Here is a 6,030-nt window from a genome sequence, read left to right as displayed (position 1 = left end):
ACAAAGCTTAACAGATTTACTTTTCAAATCAAGAATAATGGGAACATTTTTAAAGAGACCTGCTAGTCTTTAGCGCTAAGACTCCCACTGATTTTAATAGGTGTTGGCCCACTGGAGCTCTTTGCAATGCTTTGAAAATATAAGAATAAGCACAGATCCATGCAAAGCTAATACATTCATTCATCTTTTACTACACATTCCCGCAGCAGAAAATCCATCTGTCAAGAAGTGCATACCTAGGCATTATAAAAACACCTTGAAAATATACCTCTCTAGCAAAAGCATTGTTTCAAGAGCAGTTGCCTGAGAATTTTAAAAGCAACATTATTTTGTTCAACTTAATTAATAATTGTTTTGCCCTTTGTATAAAGACTCACATGCTGTAAAGACTTTGCTGAGCTGCAAGTGAGCATTAAATAGCAGTAATATCTTTTTTAGACTATCTCACATCATCTTAAGAAAGGAACTCTTCAGGACTAAAATGTAAGAGAGGTATTCTGTTCCAAATTGGAATTCACAATCACTGAGACTCACATTGAAAGGAGAGCCCTTCAATATGCAGAAAAGCTCTTTATTAAGCAAAATTACTAGACAAGGAATGATGGAGACATAAGCAAATATATTGGCGTCGCTTGGTTTGAGCTTGGATCTCAGCCTGGCAATGTTTCTCAGGTGAATCAAAGCTCAGCTGGCATCCTGGTTAATCTTTAGCTAATTCATACATTTGCGCTCAGACTTCCACCGTGCATTAGGATATTATTGATACTCTAGTAGCTGTTTCACTTCAGTGACATATACAGAGTTGGGTATTTTGAGGGCCAGATCCAGTGGTGGTGTAAATCAATGTAGCTTCATTGAAATCAATGGAGTGAAGCTGATTTACACTGGCCCTTCAAGTACAGTGGAAACTCAGACAGTGATAACTGTCCAAAGGCAAACTACAGGGAGCCACAAGAAATGCAGCTAATGAGAAACTTCAAAAGGAACACCATAACTGCTGAGAAGAGTCCACCGCACACATGAGTGGATACTACTAAACCAGTAAAATCTAAAACACTGAAACACAGTACCAGAGAGCCACCATTGGCCTCTAAGAGCACGCCTATGCTTGAATTTTTAGTTGTGTTTTAGCATGTGTTAAGTTACATGATTGTACATGCTACTGGAAACTCTCCACAAATGTTGGCTGGAAGATAGAAATGTCTGTACCTAGTAGTGTTTAACCCTACTGAACTCCACTCCGTATACCTGAGGAAAGGGATAGAGGAAGCATCAGTGGTTTTCTGCCACCCTTCTGCTATTCTGGGGTCATAGAGTAAACTCGTGCCAACTGCGATGGCTGGCTATGAGCTATTCTGTTGGCCCTGAACAACTGGAGTGCAGTGTTGACCACATCTCCTCCAGCTCTGGCACATTTGTACACTAGAGGGGCCAGTATGCAGTGGCACAGATGTGGCTATACTGGCTTTACATCATCCAGGGCTTCCCCTGTGCAAGGGGAATCCTGATCTGCTATGTTAGGCCAGTTCTGTGTTCATTGTCTACCATGGGACAGAGTTGGGACCAAGGATCTTCCCCAACTCTTAGAGTTCCACTCTAATATAATGACTAATTAAATATCACCTGACATTGTCTGTCTGACACTACGCCCCATATTCTTCATAGAGATACTGTTATGATATGAATATGGCATAACTAAGATGTGTTCTATGCAAGATGGGTCATGTGAGGTATCACTGGAAAGGTTATAATTTGCCAAATATGATTATCCAATTTGTATGCATGTATCATTTCTGTATCTGAACTTAGGAATATTGACTATGTAACAATTACAAATGGGTTTACACCTGGAGAATGTGCACCAGACAGAATGCAGTCAGCCTGGATGGGGCATTAGGGAGAACAATAGGACTTTGATGCTAATCTCCTACCTTCCTCTGATGCTGCAAACAGCCTTTGACTCATGGCTGCTTTTGATACTGCAGGGTCGTGTGATCACGTCACCCAGTATTGGACTCCATCTTGGACTACTAGTATTTTTCTACTAATAGAGGGTGGGGATCAAACTGGGAAACAAAAGATTCCCACCATATGTAAATCGTAATTCAGGCAGGGAAGTGAGTTAATCCAGGTCTTTCTTCACTGAATCCCCACCCAGGATGACTGCTGGAAACATCTAAGAAACAAAGACAAAAGTGGGGAGGAGAGCTGAGCCCAGGCTGGAAAAGGTGTCTGGCCTGTGAAAGAAATGCCTAAAACAACATTTAGGGTGAGAAATTACTACTTGTAACCAGTTTCTTTAATCTATTAAGCTTAGTTTGCATGTTTGTTTTATTTGTTTAGTAATCTTTGATCTGTTTGCTATCCCTTATAATCACTTAAAAATCTATCTTTTGTAGTTAATAAACTTGTTTTTGTTTTCTCTAAACCAGTTTGTGGAATTCATAACTGGGGGGCAAAAAGCTGTGCATATCTTCCTCCGCACTGAGGGAGGGAGCAAATTTTATGAGCTTACGCTGTACAGTTTTCTGTGCAGTGCAAGACAAAACAATTTTCAGTTTACTCTCCAGAGGGGGTATGAACTTGAGTTCTGGGCAATTCCCTAGCTGTGTCTTCCCATGCAGAGCTGATTTCGGTGTCTGTCTTTCTGCAGTTGGGTGTGCCCCTACTTGTGTGTGTGCTGGAGAAGGCTTGAGGGCCTGGCTCAGCAGGACAGACTGAGGGAGCCCAGGCTGTCGGAACAGGTGGGCTCAGTGGTACCCCAGTACATCAGGTGGCACCCCGGGGTGGGGGTCAACCTGTCACAACATGAATGCATCAACATTAAGAAGAAACATTGCCAGTTAGTGGCCTGATTAAACAGCAGTCATTGCCATTCATTCAGACTAAGTACATTTTCAGATAGTAATTATCCAGATGAAGCATGTCCCTGTTAAGTGGAGTATATTGCCCATGTGATGGAACCAGACATCACATTATTTTACAGGAGCTTGAACTCTCTTATGGGATGAACAACCTGGCTCCAAAACCTCTCACTCCTGCTGCTCTTTATCGATAGGAAGAGAAACAGCTAGGAAGAGACGATGTCTCTCTTATTCTCACCCAGGGCTGTGCCTATAGACAACACTGCTACTCATCTGTTTTCGATGTGCCCATCAATGTAAAATATTAGTGGTTTGATATTGCTTGGAATATTTTATCCATGTGAAGGTGAAAGGACTGGTCACTGTGGAAAATGGCGGAGCTGATTTTCTTCAAAGGAAGGAAGGGCTCACACGTGGCTTCAAGCTGCCTTCTCTTCATTCTCACTGCTAGTGGTGGAAATTAGGCTGTGAGTCACCCCAGGTTCTCCCCTCAGTCCCACTACCAGTCTGGGAATTGGCATGAATACACAGGCTTCCCAAGAGCACAAGGTCCCTAAATGGACATTTGCGACTGGTGCTGAAACCATATACTGACAGAAGATGTCAAAACCAAAATGAACATACATAGCTTTTCAGAGACAGCCAGCTGCCACTCGGGGGGCACTCAGAAAGACCTTTCAGTAATTCAGGAATTCAGTTCATATAGTCCTAGTCCAGGCACTTTAACACTGAGTTCTTTGGTGATGTTTACATGAAGGTAAGAGAGCATTAATATTTCAGAGATTTTATAGCTTTGGGATAGTAAGAATTGTCATTCCTTAGCCACTTTTCTTGGTTCAATTAAAAACTCTAAAAGAAGAAATGATTTGAAGGGGTGGCAGTCTGCAGGTTAGTGCAGGAAAATATAATTTTCCCAGCACTAAATATGAATTGTATTTTTAAGTGAGGACAACAGAGAGTATCATCAGTCATTTCACAGCATAACTGTCATTATGGGAACAAAGAGGAGTTGAAAAAATTTTCTTGTTAAAATCTCTCTCTTCAAGTGGGTGACAGGGTCTTTCAGTGTAGAGGAGTGAGAGAGTAGACTGGTGACTGTGAAGGATGAACCAAAATCAAAATCCCAGTTTCAATCCCTGACCCTACGAAGTTTGGCAATGTTCAAATCTGGCTACCTGGCCTTATCTACAGTGAAAATACAAGTTCCATGGGGCCCGGCCTGTGCAGTGTTGCTATTGCTCTAACCAAATGGACTGAGAGCCAGATTTTGGAATAAGTTACATTCAGTGGTATTACCCTGGATTTACACCACCGTAACTGAGAGTGGAAGGTAGACCTTAGAGTCAGCCATCATCTTCACAGAAATGTGAAGGAATTCCAAAGTTTACATTGCCAAACTCGTCATGGGTATATTTTTTCTCAGTAACTTCTTTTCACAGGAGTTTGACACACTTCTGTCCACTCTAGATGTATTTGTAATATGCTATATGTTTCTCCAAGTGAATATCATGTCCCATACTGTAGCCAGGTAGCTGGAGACTATTAACTAAAGTCTGGTTAATTGAAACAATTCTAGGGTTGAATGAATACAAAATTCTTCATATACCTTGGTAACCTAAATGTGTTCTTTTTAGTGGTGGAAATTATTTTAAAAAGTCTCAAAACCAGCCACTGATACATATTTTAAATTTTAAGAAGTTTTGCAAATCTGTGCAGCAGATTTTACTCAAGAGGTGGTAGCTAGGCTAAGAAAAATTAATGGTTCTAAGACTGCAATGAATTTAAGAAGGTAGGAACAGGTGAGCCATTTAGCACTGGAAATATTTATTCCTGAATCAGTGAGGGCTAGGAAGTTCAATTCAGATAAGGATGCAAAAATATAGGGATGTGAATCGGAAGCATATCCAAGCTTCTCTAGCAATTGACCAAATTTCATGAGCACACGTTTGCTTGCAAAATTTCTAGATTTCCTGGTTCTAACATATTGCAAGAATAGTCCGTCTTGCAGGGCCAGAAACTGCCATCTTTTATTCACAATGAGCAATAACTTATCACTGAACAGTCACACTAAATAGTCAACCTTGAGCCTTGTCACTCAATCTAGTCTTTAGAGATGATGATCTCAGTTCATGTTTCACTAGCAAATCATCCCCAAACAAAAAGCAACCAACAAAGGAATATCCATCACCATTATATCTGGTACCAGCTGGAATTAGTGGTAAGAGTACTTGCTAATTTCCAGCCTATTCAAATGTCATGAAAGGGCATGGCACATGTGTTACTGGCTTTACATTCCTTTACCTTAGACAAAAAAATGGAGTGATGGCACCAAAGGGAGGAAGGGAGACCAAAAACATTAAATGAAAAAAGTAATGTGAGAAGAAGGAAATGGTTTAAGAACAATGGAGCAGAGAAGAGGGCAGCAAGAAAAAAGCCCATTGAAAACAATAAATGCATTCGGCCAGATCCTCATTTGCTGAATACTGATTTACACCAGTTGAGAATTCTGGGTGTCTCAGTTCCTGAGTGACCAATTGATATGTCTTCAAGAGGGCTGATTTTGAGAGAGCGGGTTTCATAGTATTTTCTGAAAACCAGGCCCCATTAAGGTGGCTATAGCTCATGCACATGAGCCAGCCTCGCTCTGCTCTCCCTATCACATACCACGGGCTTCCCTTTAGCTAGAAACATTCTTTTTTATATCGAGCTAAATCACCCCTTAAAAACATGTGGCTTAAAATTACAGAGAAAAAAGCTTTGCAAACTCAGACGACTTGGACCCCAGGAGGTTTGCCTCTCCTTAATTAGCATCTTGGTTGGCAGTCTCAGAAAATAGGCCAAGGACTGACTGGACCATCTTCTCATTGCTAGTGGTACCCCATACAGATCAGGGGTTGAAGCATATTCTTACTGTGATATACGGGACCTATCAAGCCACTGCAGAGTCTTGCAGATGCTTTATTTGTAAACAAGCAGAGGACTATGGTCTCCAGTAAACCTTTCAAAAGCACTAAATTCACTACAAGAAAATTTCTTAAATATATACTTTTCCTTTGCCCGTTGATATTCATAACCAAACCCCCCCAACCTCAACCCAACCCCCATCCCTTAAAAAGTCCCCTTTCACTCAGAGATATACGGTAACTAGTGTTTATTTCTAGGAAGC

This window comes from Natator depressus, chromosome 3 (genome assembly GCF_965152275.1).
Source record: "Natator depressus isolate rNatDep1 chromosome 3, rNatDep2.hap1, whole genome shotgun sequence".
Taxonomy (NCBI): Eukaryota; Metazoa; Chordata; order Testudines; family Cheloniidae; genus Natator; species Natator depressus.
Note: the sequence above shows the minus strand (reverse complement) of the source record.